At 40.2% G+C, this 13,671-nt stretch overlaps 1 protein-coding gene and 1 non-coding gene across 2 annotated transcripts in view; one reads left to right on the top strand and one right to left on the bottom strand.

Moving 5' to 3' along the window:
• The window catches only part of CTNNA1 (catenin alpha 1), a 198,354-nt gene that overhangs the window by 154,723 nt on the left and 29,960 nt on the right, over positions 1-13,671 (bottom strand). The gene's annotated exons all lie outside the window — the stretch shown is intronic.
• On the top strand, positions 5,390-5,462 carry TRNAT-AGU (transfer RNA threonine (anticodon AGU)). The gene has a single exon. It is a non-coding gene; the product is annotated as a tRNA-Thr (tRNA).

The raw sequence follows: 13,671 nt of genomic DNA, 5'->3' as shown, positions 1-13,671 counted from the left end.
TGTGCAATGGAAGCCCTCCTGGAAATCACCGAACACGGTCTGCCACTTGACAGTTGGGGAAACCGAGGGCACCCGATGGAGGACAAGAGGCATGTCACAGCAGCATCCCCTCCTGAGACTGATTGCTCCCCGCTCTACACACACTCACAGACACAAATTTGAAGGACCTGACTTCTATCCTTATCCCTCTGGCCATTTAGGGTATTTCATTCCCACTTGTCCTTCCTTATCTTCCTGGTTAATGCTCTCCAAAAAACTACAAAAAAAAAAAAATATATATATATATATATATATATGTTCACTATCAGCCTGGTATAGAAAACCCTAATAAGGTATTTCGTCAACCATGGGATGATGAACAAGTTTGATTTCAGTATTGGTCTATCACTACAAATTTATCCAGAGTTAAAGGACTATGCTCCGTAACTCTATATATTCATGACTTCACTTAAGGACCAGCTACTTTCCAAAGGAGACAACCAGATGGCCAACAAGCACGTGAAAAGATGCTGAACATCACTAAGTGTTAGAGAAATGCAAATCAAAACTACGAGATATCATCTCACACCAGCCAGAATGGCCATCATTAAAAAATCTACAAACGATAAAAGCTGGAGAGGGTGTAGAGAAAAAGGAAGTTTCCTATACTGCTGGTGGAAATGTAAATTAGTACAGCCACTATGGAGGACATTATAGAGGTTCCTTCAAAAAACTAAAAATAGACTTACTGTATGATCCAGTAGTCTCACTTCTGGGCATATACCTAGAGAAAAATATAATTCAAAAAGACACATGCACCCAATGTTTATAGCAGCAGTATTTACAATAGCCAAGACATGGAAACAACCCAAATGTCCATCAACAGATGACTGGAGAAAGAAGATGTGATAGATAGATAGATAGGTAGATAATGGAATACTACTCAGCCATAAAAAAGAATAAAATAATGCCATTTGCAGCAATATGGATGGACCTGGAGATCATCATTCTAAGTGAAGTAAGCCAGAAAGAAAGAAAAATGCCATATGATATCACTTATATGTGGAATCTTAAGAAAAAGGACACAAATGAACTAATTATAACAGATGATTGATTTCTTGATTACATGGAAGCATATTTGACTGTCCTTTATGATTGGATTACTGCATTCTGTTGATTCTTATTTTGTGGTTGGCTTTATTTCTTTGATAACTTTGTAAGTTAAAGAAGCTAAAGCTATAAACTTAGAAACAATAAACAGTACATATATGTAAATTTTTTAAAATATGTACAGAATATTGTATATATGTATTTACATGCAGTATATTGTATATGGGCAAATTACATCAATTTTACCTAGTAAAACTGAAAAATGAAAAAATTAATTAAATAAAATAAAAGGACCAGCTACTTAATTTGTGAGGCCCCTTATTCAAAAATTACTAGCAATTTCAAGACAGCAACAGTGGAGAACATTAAACCAAGCATGGGGACTTTCTAAACATGGGGCCTTGCTATAAACTTTGTGTCCTCCAAAATTAATATGTTGAAAACCTAATGCCCTAGGTGATGGTATTAGGAGATAGGGCTTTTGGTGGTGATGAGGTCATGAGGGCAGAGCCCTCATGAGTGGAATTTGTGCCCTTATAAAGGAGGCCCCAGAAAGATTTCTTGCCTTTTATGCCCTGTGTGGACACTGCAAGAAGGCTCTCACTATGAACCAGGAAAAGAGCTCTCACCAGAACATGATGATGCTGGTGCCTTGATTTTGGACTTTCGAGCCTCCAGAACTGTAAGAAATAAATTTACTTCTGAAAATTCTGAAATTTCTGATAGTTAAATTCTATTGTTTATAAGCTACTCATCCCGTTGTATTTTGTTATAGCAGCCCAAACTGACTAAGACAGGCCCTAAAGATGAAAGTGCAGATTTGTTTGAGTAAGAGAAGAGTAAGTGACAGAAAAAATAATATGATGAGAGACTTGCAGTGTGCTCTTTAAGCTAAGGGGAATCAGTTCCTGACCTCTCAAAAACCTTGAAAAGCTTACTAAGGGTAACTTGAGCATTCACTATGTCCCAGGCACTTGCTATGTGCTGGAGAAACAGCAGTGAATAAAACTGACTTGATCCCTGTTCTCACACAATTTAAAATGTAGTGGAAGAGACAGGTATTAAAACAGGTAAACTATTAAAAAAAAAATCAAATGTGAAGATATGGAAGCGATACGAGCAGATTTAGGGGGAAGTTAACCTAGTCTGGAGTTCAGTGACCTAAGATGGTGACCTTTATGTGGTGACCCACTCCAGTCAGACTTTAGCACTCACCTCTCCACCAAAACTGCTTTTACCAAGGTCCCTAATGACCTCCATGGTGCCAAATCCAGCCATCAGTTTCCATCCACAGTTGACTTCTACCACCAGCAGCATTTAATCACTCTCTCCCTTAAAATAGCATCTTCACTGGACCTCCAGGGCACCAGGCTCTTCTGATTTTCCACCAACCTCCTTGGTTACTTCTTAGGCTCTTTTGACGATTTCTTCTAAATTCTCTCAACCTCTAAATATTAAAGCAGCAGTTCTCAAAATGGAGCCTGAGGACTCCTGAGACTTTTCCAGGGGGTAGTAAGATAAAAACTATTTTCATAATAATACTAAAATACCATTTGCCTATTTCAGTCCCAATCTCTCATGGTGTACAATAGAGAACTCCACAGGCGGATGTCTAATATCGCATCAAACAGAATGCAGAAGCAAAGATGAGCTACCTTGTATTAAGCCAGACATTAAAGAAATTTGCAAAAATGCAAAACAATGACACTTCTCCCCCTCAATTTTCTTTTGTTTTAGAAAACAAGAGTGTAAAAGGATCTTGAGATCAAAAAGTTTAAGAACTGCTGTTAGAGTGTCCCAGGACTCCATCCTTGGACCTCTTTTTCTTTCTGCCAGCAGCCCATTGGTGATCTCATCCAGTCTTTTAGCTTTAAATATGCTGACAACTCCAGGTTTGTATCTCAACCTGAAGCTTTCTCTCTGAATTCTAAACTCCCAGATCTGGCTCCCTACTTGATACCTCCACATGGATATCCAGCAGACATCTAGGCATCTCACACTTTAAATGTCTATTTGACCAAAACCAGTTTCCTGATACAGCTGTCCAAACTTGCCAATCTCATAGTTTTCTTCATTTCATGAATGGCAACTCCATTCTCTAGCTGTTTAGGCCAAAACTTTGGAGCCATACTTGACCATTTTACTTTTCTTACACGTTTCTGATTCCTCAGCAAATCTTGTACCTCTATCTTCTAAATATGTTCAGAATCCACCAACTTTTCACCATCTCCACTGTTACCATCCTGAGTCAAGCCATCAACATCACTTAGCTTGAATTTCACAGGAGCCTCCTAACTGGTCTCCCTACTTCTGCCCCTTGCCTCCCTCAGTTCAGTCTCAATTCAGCAGCTGGAGTGACCCTGTTATAATATAAGTCCAAACATGTCACTCCTACTCTACCCAAAACCCTCCAGTGGCTCCTATCTCACTCAGAGTAAAAGGCAAGGTCCTTATAAGGGACTTCAGAGCTCACCTGCCCCCACACACTCCTCTGACACACTGGCCTCTTAACTATTCCTAGAACACGTCAGGCAGGCTCTTGCCTTAGGGCTTTCGCTTTCTGCCTGGAATACACTCCTCCAAATAGCTGCCTGACTCACTCCCTCACCTCCCCCAGGTCTTTGCTCAGTTGTCACTTTCTTGGTGAGGCTTCCTCTTGGCCACCCTATCTAAAATTGCAATCCCTTCCCTCAACATCCCATCTTTCCTTTGTTGCTTTATTTTTCTCCCTAGAGTGTATCACCATCTGACATATTAAGTCATATAGTATACATTAATATATATTTTTAAATTATTTTCTCTTGTCTTCCTCCTACTAGAATTTAAGCCCCACAAGGGATAAAATTTTTGTCTGTTTTGTTCAGTGATATGTCTCTGGTGTCTAGAATATTTCTAGAATAGGACCTGAAGGACACAGCAGGTCCCTCGATAAATGTGTTAAATGAATGAAAGAATGGATATATGGAATCTATAGAAAAGCACTGACAAGGTTGATGGGGAGAGAAGAAAAGAGTGATTCTAGACAAGTGGACAAGCAAGTTTGAAAGCCCGAAGTGCCACTCTAGGAAAAGAAGTTCTGTGATTTAGGAGCTGTGAAGTAGGCAGAGGCCGGCCAGACAAGGTTTTAGAAGCCCTCAGACTTTATTGTGAGGGAATGGGGTACCACAAAGGATTTCAGACAAAGAGATAAGATGATCATATTTTGGTTTTTTTTTTTAATTCACTTTGAAAAAAAGCAAATTGTAAAGCAGTGCACATAAATTTTTAAAAATATATATATAAAGCCGTGCACATAATACCTCATTTATGTTTGAACAATGTATACATATTCGTTTTAATGCTATTTTCTCATAGCAGCTGAGCCATTTAAAATGTATCATTTGTTCAAAACCCTCCAGTTCTTCCTATTTCACTCTAAATAAAATCTTCCTGATCTTGCACAGCCACCTCAGACCCATCTTTGGCTTTTCCTCTCCATCTTTCCACTTCAGCCCACACTGGAGTCCTAGATGTTCCCATAAAGCAAGGAAGCACTTTCCTTCCTCAGGGCCTTGGCATTTCCAATTTCACCTGCTTGGAATGGTCTTCTCCCAGATAGCCCCTTAGCACACTCCATGGATTTCTTCATTCAGATCTCTGCTCAAATATTACCTTGTCCAAGAGGCTTTCCCTAATGACCCTTTGTAAAATAACACTAGCACCTCTGTCCCTTCCCTCCCCTCTCCATCTTATTTCTTAACCCTACTGTACTTCTTAACATTTGTCACCACCTAACACATTAGGTATTTCAACATCACCAGGTCAGAGAGGCCTTCCCTGACCACACCCCCCACACCCCAGTCACTCTCCACGACGTAACTGCATTTCTCTCCTTTAAAGCACTCATCCCTCTCTAGAATTGTCTTGTTTGTCTACCGGTTTATTTTCTGTCTCCTCTATTAGACTATAAGTTCCATGAGGACAGGAATCTTATCTGACTTTTTCACTTCTTTACTCTAATAATTTAGCACAGTATGTGGAAGATAAAATGAACTTTAAAAATATTTGGAGAAAGAATGAGTGGCCACAGATATAGGAGGAAAGACAGTGTCATCAAAGCCAAGGACTTGGTCGCTGATGTCAGTTGATGACATTTGGGTTGAAACTTCAGGTTTCAACTTACTTCAGGTTGCTGAACATAGTGTACATAATCATGAGGGTTAAGCTGCATCAGGAATGTTAAGGAATGCTGTACACCAGAACTGACACAACATTGTAAACTGACTATACTTCAATTAAAAAAAAAATGTTAAGGAAGTGGGGAGGCTATAGCTCAGTGGCAGAGTGCATGCTTAGTGTGCATGAGGTCCTGGGTTCAATCCCCAGTACCTCCATTAAAAGGAAAAAAAAAAAGAGAATGTTAAGGAAAAAACAGTCCAAAAAGTCAGCAAGACTTTATGGAGTGTTCTGGAAAGTAACACAAAATAATGTCAAAATGTCAATAAAGATGAATCATCACAGATCATTTTAGAGGTTCTCTACATTATGAGCACTTTATTATTTATCTTCATGTGCTGGTAGATAGCTTTACAGTTTACAAAGCACTTTCTTGAATATTATCTCATTTGAGGAAGGTAGAACCAAAATGAGTAAATATACAAGAATGATGAAGAACTGACTTGGCAGCTTTGAAATAAAACTCTGGAAAATTTTTACCTCTTGTTGTTGCCATGAAATGATGAGCACCCCCTCCTGCATTAAGTCTCACAGAAGAGACCAAAGGGACTCTTGGATTAGCCTGGGGAAAGCTAACAAAAGGGGCAGATTTGGACAGAAGTCAGTAAAAACCAAAGGTAAAACCAAAGTGTGGGAGCACATCAGGGTCAAAGGCAATTGATCCCTGCTGGCCCTGGTGGTCTTTCCATTCCTTTTCAGAAGGCTAGGGGAGAGCAGTAAAGCCCTACCACCCTGGCAGTTTTGTCTGTTAGCTTAGCTAATGTATTTTCCTCATTTCTGAGTAGCTCAGTAATTTCACAACTCTGGCTGCACCTTAGAATAACCTGGAGAGCTTTTTGAAAATATGATACCCAAGCACCACCCTAGAGACTCAGATTCATCTATTCTTTGGGAGGAACTAAACACTTTAAATATCTACCCTGGTGATTCTACTGTGCAGCTGGAGTTGAGAATCACTGATAACCATTCTAAGACTGGACAGAAAATTAAGTCAAGTATACTGAAAACTTATTCATTAATTCATTTGCTCATACAATAATAATTATTTTAATGCTCAATGACTAAAAGTAATAGCTTATACTTACTAAATCTCCGGTAAATGCTAAGACCTTCACATGTCATCCAAGCCTCACAACAATACTAAGGTAGTTACTATTGTATTCCTCATTCTACGAATGAGAAAACAGAGGCTTGGGTCACACTGAAAGTATGTGGTAATGCGGGGACCCATATCTGCCAAAATCCAGAACCACGCTCTCAACCTCACCCCACTTAGCCTCTAAAATGTCAATGGCTTTTAAAAACTCTTTGTTGAAAAGCAACATTCAAATAGTTTTCACTTCAGACTATATTGTGATGGAGGTAATTTAAATCCCAGTTATTATGCTCTATACATTATGTCTTTTTGCACAGCTTCAAGCAGTGTGACAAGCAGTGCTGGCTGGGGGCTTTGGGGGTGTGTGGTGGGGGTGAGGGTGCTAGGACAGGGGCTTACTTATATCCTTTCTAGGCTTCTTATAATAGAGGATGTTGGTTTTAACCAGTGAGTTAAGTTTTAAATAAAAGAACCAGACTTTGGCCCTTGACACTTATGAAACATGTGTAAGGTTCTCTAGATTCATGCTATTCATCTTCCCTGCAGAAACTAAAATCAAGATTTAGTTTTTAAAATCAGTCAGCAGTGGGTGTTCATGATTATTTCCTCTGTGATATGATCAAAGATGTGTACACAAAAACAAACACCCCCCCCTTCATGCTCATATTTTTGTTGATAACAATGGAGAAGAAAACCTGAAAAGAAAAAAGTTAAAGACTGTGACAACCAAGCACAATCATATCTAAAAAGAACTCATTTAAAAAGGGAAGGAGATGGAAGAGGGGTGTTGTGCTTTATTCTTCTTTTTAAAATATCAGTGGGCTTTATTATGGAAACCTGGTCCTTTGTATTCACCATTCTAAAAATTCTTTTTTTGTCTGGCACTTTTAGATTTTTATAGGAGTATGGAAAGTGCTATCAAAATAAGAATTGTCACATTGTAATATAAACTGAATTAAATTAATATACTTTAAATTTCATATGTATTGGTGAATGAGTCATTTGTCTCCATTCATTGCTTCTGTTGCTTAACAACAATTTTTCTCAATTCCAAGAAACTTTGAGAAAAAGAAAACCTGTTAAAACAGAGCAGATAGATACTTCTGCCAAGAATCTTTACATGCTCACATATGTCCCCATATGGGCATTCTGAATATAGGAGAACATGAAGTGAAAGCCAGGACAGCCTTTGTCTTTGGTTTACCCAGAGTGAAACTGATTCTGGGCTGACTAGAGTCAGGTGGTCTGTATAGGCCTGAGATTCTCAGACTCCAGAGCCACAGAGGAGTCTGGCAAACCTACATTGCATCCTGTCTCCTTCCATCCATTCGAACTAGTCCAGCTTCTTTATTTCTTTAATTACAGTAACTCACTCTTCTGTCTGCGTATGCGTTTGGCAGGACCTGCCCCTCCATTACAGAAGGCTATTACCATATTCATTCATTTATTTGCTCAGTCAACAAATACTTTGGAGCACCTACTCTGTGGCATGCATTGTACTAGACCCTGGAGATACAGAAGTGGACAGCCCTCATGAAATTTACCTTCTAGAGAGGGAGAAAGACAATAAGTAGGTAACAATTAAATGAACAATATGATTCCAGATACAGTAAGTGCTAAGAGTGATCAGGAGGAGGCGTGCTCATTTAGACAGAAAGGTCAGGAAAGGCCTCCCTGAAAAGGTGATCTGAGCTGTGAGGCCTGATGACCAGAATGAGCTCTGTGATGGGGCAGAATGTCCCAGAGGAGGAGATAGCAAGTGTAAAGGCCCTAGAGTGGGACTAAGCCTGGCATATTCAAGAAATCCAAGGGAGGCAAGTGTGCTAAGGGGGTATTAAATGAGGAAAAGATAGTACTACATACGGTCTAAGGAGTATGTAGAGCCCAAATCATGTAGGACCTTGTAGGTGATGGTAAGGAGTCTGGGTTGTCCTATAAGACTAATGGCAAACCCCTGGGGGATTAAGAAATGGAGTAACCGTGACCTGATTTGCATTTTTAAAAGGTCACTTGACTGCTGTATTAAGAATAAAGTGTAAGAGAACATGAGTGAATGCCTGTCATCACTCATTTATTAATCTATTCAAAAATAGTTTTGATACTCAGCCATAAAAAATAATAAAATAATGCCAATTGCAGCAACATGGATGAACATGGAGAATGTCATTCTAAGTGAATAAGCCAGAAAGAGAAAGACAAATACCACATGATATCACTTATATATGGAATCTATATAAATAAATAAATAAATAAATAAATAAATAAATAAATAAATAAAAGACAGATGAACTTATTTACAAAACAGAAACAGACTCACAGACATAGAAAACAAACTTATGGTTACCAGGAGGGGAAGGGGTTGAGAAGGGATAAACTGGGAGTTTGAGATTTGCAGATACTAACTAATATATTATAAAATAGATAAACAAGTTTATCCCTATAGTACAGGGAACCATTTTCAATATCTTGTAGTAACCTATGGTGAAGAATGATATGAGAACACATGTTACGTATGTTCCTATGTGACTGAAGTATTATGCTGTACACCAGAAATTGACACATTATAAACTGATTATACTTCAATAAAAATATATTTAAAAAAATTTTTGAGTGCCTAATTGCCAGACAGTGTGCCAAGCATGGGGATATCATGGTGAGCAAGACATCATTCCTCCCTTCAAGGAGCTTACAAAACAGCTGGAGAGACAGAGAGGTACATAGGCTCTTATAATATAATGAGCTAAGTGCTTAACTGGGAATAATCTCCATTTGTTAAGGGAACCCAGAGGAATTCATTCACTCATTCATTTAGTGAATATTTATGTGCCAAGCCCTTGGGATACAATGGTGAACTAAACAGACAAGGTACATACCCCCATGTGTTTTACAGATTAGTAGAGGAGACGGCCATCAGTTAGACACTCTCATAGACATATCATTACCCATTGTGATATGAGCTATGAAAGAAAAACAATATGAGAATGTATAGAGAGGAGCTTGGATTAGTCTAGAAAGACTCAGGAGGCCAGAAGGATGAACTGCAGATAAATAGTTAAGTAGGTAAAAAAAGAGATGATTGTCAATCATGCATCAATAAAACGAAAAAAAAGAGGGGAAGAGTGCCGCGGGCCCACTGAGCCCTAACTCAAGCTCAGTGGGTCAGGAAAGACTTTCTGACATCTAAGCTGAGTCCTGAAAGATGAGTAGGAGTTAGCCAGGTGAAGGAGTGTTGGAGGTGAAGGGAAGCCATTCCAGAGCAAGGGAAGAGCTTGTGCAAAAGCATGGAGGCAATAAAACAGAGTAAATTCTGAGGGAAAGCAAGATGTTCAATATGGCTAGGCTGTAGATTAGAAAGGCACAGCAGGGTCAAAGAGAATGGAAAAGCAAGCACATTAGAATCATGACATACTAATAAATTGTTTTGACTGTTAAAGGATTTTAAGCAAGAGAGTGACCAGGCCAGACTGAGTATTAGAAACTTCTCTGGACACTAAGAGGAGACTGAGCTGAGCCCCCACAACATGCCACCCTTCAGCACAGCAGATCCTACTAGAAGTAGGCATCACGCCATCAGTGAAATCCCTCTTGGGGTTTTCTGAGTTGAGTGAAGTCCAATTTAGCAAATGACATTGGACCCTATTACTCTTTCTCCCCAGTGCCCACAGCCCAGCCCAGGACCAGCAGGAGTCATGAATTCAGAAGACATCTGCCTGTTGTGCTGAGCAAAAACCTATCAGTACCTCCAAGACTGGGCACAGCAGTTTCCTCTGCCTCATGGACCACAATGCAGAGCAAGGTCCCTTAGATCTCAATGGCTTATTCCTTTCATTAATTTGCTTAAGGTGAGGCTATGACCTCCTGACTGCTATCATTTGTCCTCAGCATTTTGCTCTTACCTTGAGCTTTTAGCCAAACATCTGGCTCTCTAGACCAAAGCCCTTTTTACCTGGTGGTTAGCAATGTCTTCTGACTGCCCTGCCCACCAAGGGGTCTTTAGGTTTAGAGGGTGGGGAGAAGTTGTCCTGTGTCTTCACTGAGTCTGAAGCCCAGGAGACTAGGGTGAGATTTCCAAAATGTGGCCAAGGCAGGTGCTCCCTGCCTAAAGTGGCTTATCATTGTTACAGGACAAAACCTAAATAGTTTAGCCTGGCTGATAGGGCTTTGGGATCTGCTACTTTCTACTAACTGTTCCCCTGCCTGGTGGACTCTCCCCCCGATCTCCCTATGGCAGCGCCTTCTAATCATTCAGGTCTCAACTCAAATGCCACCTCCTCAATTTGGCCTCTCTGATCACCCACTCTAAGGTAGCTGGATAGTCACTCTCTATCCCATTACCCCATTGTATTTTCTTCATAGCACACGTCCCCAACCAAAATTACTCACTTGTTTGTCTCCTTACTTATTGTTCGTCTTTTCCCTCTATGATGTGATCTGACATCTTGGACTTTGTCTGTCTAGCTCGCTGTTTTATCCCCCTTACCTAGAATAATGTTCTGGCACATAGTAGGTGCTGAATGAATAAATGGTGCTGGCTTCTCTTTCCAACCTCATCCCATTCTATTCCTGCATTCATTCCCTGAGCTTTGGAGGGACAGAGGTTTATGGATGTCTTCAGACTGCCTCGCTAGTCAAAGCCTCTAATTCCCTCAGCCTGGAACAACTTTCCTCCTGTCCTCACCACCCACCTTCTCACCCCAACATTTATTCTCTCTTTTCTTCCAGATTCTAAAATCCTCCAGATATTCATGCCTGGTACACACCTCTGTCAAGGCTTATCTCACAGTATTGCAATGGCATATGTTTACCTGTCATCTACCCCATCTTCCCATATCTGTGAACTCCTAAAGGAAGGCATCCATTCACCTCCTTATCCCTAGCACACAACACAATAACCAACACACAGTAAGGCACTTCATTAATGTTTGCTGACTGACTAGATGGAGAAATGCAGTTGAGAGAAACATGGATTAGGAAATCATGGTCATTTTTATGGCAGTGGTAGGAGAGGTTGTCACAAATTTAGACCTACAGTGGAGAGGCAGCCCCTTCCTATGGGCCAAACCAGGAAAATAACACCATATTAAATTCTGATTACTAAGAGCAAAAGGCAATGGGTGTGGCCAGAAAGATCTGACTTCTCATCATCCATGTACTCCCCAGTGGACAAAAGCAATAAATTCATAGGTGAGAAGTACAGGAGCATTCTCACCATCAACTCTGGCGGGATCAATCAAAGAGGCCTGGGAGAAGTGCCAGCTAAAGTCTGCACAGTGCTTTCCACTCCTCCAAGTATGTCCTCAAACCTTGTCTCACTAAGGTCTAGGGGGAAGGAAAGTAGGTTTCATACTACCAAAGACACTCTGAGAGGTTCAGCAGCTTGTCCAAGGAGACATCCCCAGGAGTGAGCTGCTCTATAGCTGTGCCTTTATTGTGCTATTTGGGAGCCCTTAACATGCTCATCCAAGCTTTAGTTGCTAAGCTCCTAGAAGTCTGTATAATTATTGTCTAAAATACAGAACAGCAGAATGTGTAATTAGGCACTTTTAATAAAGTCCTTTTGGATGATGCTGACGCTGATGCTGATGATGCCAAAGATGAGGGCAATTTTGATAATGATGATGAAGAAGATGCCATCCTTGAGGACAAGGGCCAAAAGGGAACTCTTATCTTAGAACAGACAAGAGACAGTGCCACAGGCAAGGGCTGATCAGGATACAGCATTGTCTAGTAGTTGATCTGGACTCTCGAGTTGGACCACCAGTGGACCCCTCAGGGTTTTACTTCTAATTAGCTGTGTGGCCTCACCAAGCTTCAGTTTCCCCATCTCTAAACGTAGAGATTATTAGCTGACTCAGGTTGTTGGGAGGCTCTTCTGAAGTAATCAAATAAGCTCATTATCACAGAGCCTGTATTCACAGTAAATGCTTCATGATGATACTAGCAAATCTTACAAACAGCATTCTTTATGACTGGCAATGTTCTTAGCACTTTACATATATTATGTGATGTCATTATGTGATATCCTGTAAGGTAGAAACTATCATCACCCCTGTTTTATAGATAAAGAAACTAAGGCACAAACAGGGAGCTTGAATAATTTTCCCATAGTCACAGAGCCAAAAAATGCCAGAGCTGGGTGTTAAACTCAGGCAGTCTGATTCCAGAGGCATTACACAGCTGTGGTGGCTATGGTGATGTGCTGCTCAGATTTCCTTGAGAGAACTGCTGTAGTGAGCAGAGTTGAGCCATTTCTGCCCAACATGGGACTCCTCTGATAAGTGACTTTTTTGCATGTGTGGTAAAATATACATAGCACAAAGTTTACCATTTTAACCATTTTTGTTTGGTTGGCTTTTTTGAGGGAGGGAGGCAATTAGGTTTATTTCTTTATTTTTAGAGGCGGTACTGGGGATTGAACCCACGACCTCATGCATGTTAAGTATGCTCTCTACCACTTGAGCTACACCCACCCGCATTTTAACGATTTTTAAGTGTACAGTTTAGTTGCACTAAGTGCATTTTTATTGTTGTGCAACCATTACCACCATTCATCTTCAGAACTTTTTCATCTTCCCAAAATGAAACTCTATACTCATTTAACATTAATCCCCATCCCCTACTCCCTCCCACCAAAGCTTCTGGCAACCACCTTCCTACTTTCTATCTGTATGAATGTGACTATTCTAGGTGCCTCATATAAGTAGAATCCTACAGTGTTTGTCCTTTTGTGACTGGCTTATTTTGCTTAGCATAATGCCTTCAAGGCTCACCTATGTTGTTTTGTGCCAGAATTCCCTTCCTTTTAAGATTGAATAAAAGTCTGTGTTTTGTATATATGATATTTTGTTTATTCTTTGATCTGATGGCCAATCTTTGCTCAGGACTCTCAGGCAGCCTGGCTGAGACTTTTTCAGAATGGCACTTCAGTCTGGAGCTCTTCCTACCCATTCCTCCCTTACTGCCTACCTCCTTTTCCAGATTGTCAAATCTTACTGTAGTCAGAAGATTCTCACTATCTTCCCCAGCTCCCTCTCCCTTTATTCCTCACAGATGCTCCCCTGTTAATCTCTCGCATGGCTAATCTCATCTTGGTGCCTATGTCTCAGAGGACCATACTGACACAATAGCTTCTTAATAAACATTATTTATCATTATTTATTGGGAAGGGGAAGAGCCATTTAAAGAAAGTTTATAAAAAAGAATTTAGGACAGTTAGACAGCATAATTGTGCATGGTATAGTCTTTTTTTTTAACCTTCTTTTGGTATACAT

The sequence above is a fragment of the Camelus dromedarius genome, chromosome 3, assembly GCF_036321535.1.
Source record: "Camelus dromedarius isolate mCamDro1 chromosome 3, mCamDro1.pat, whole genome shotgun sequence".
NCBI lineage: Eukaryota > Metazoa > Chordata > Mammalia > Artiodactyla > Camelidae > Camelus > Camelus dromedarius.
Note: the sequence above shows the minus strand (reverse complement) of the source record. Positions and strands in the feature narration are given on the sequence as shown.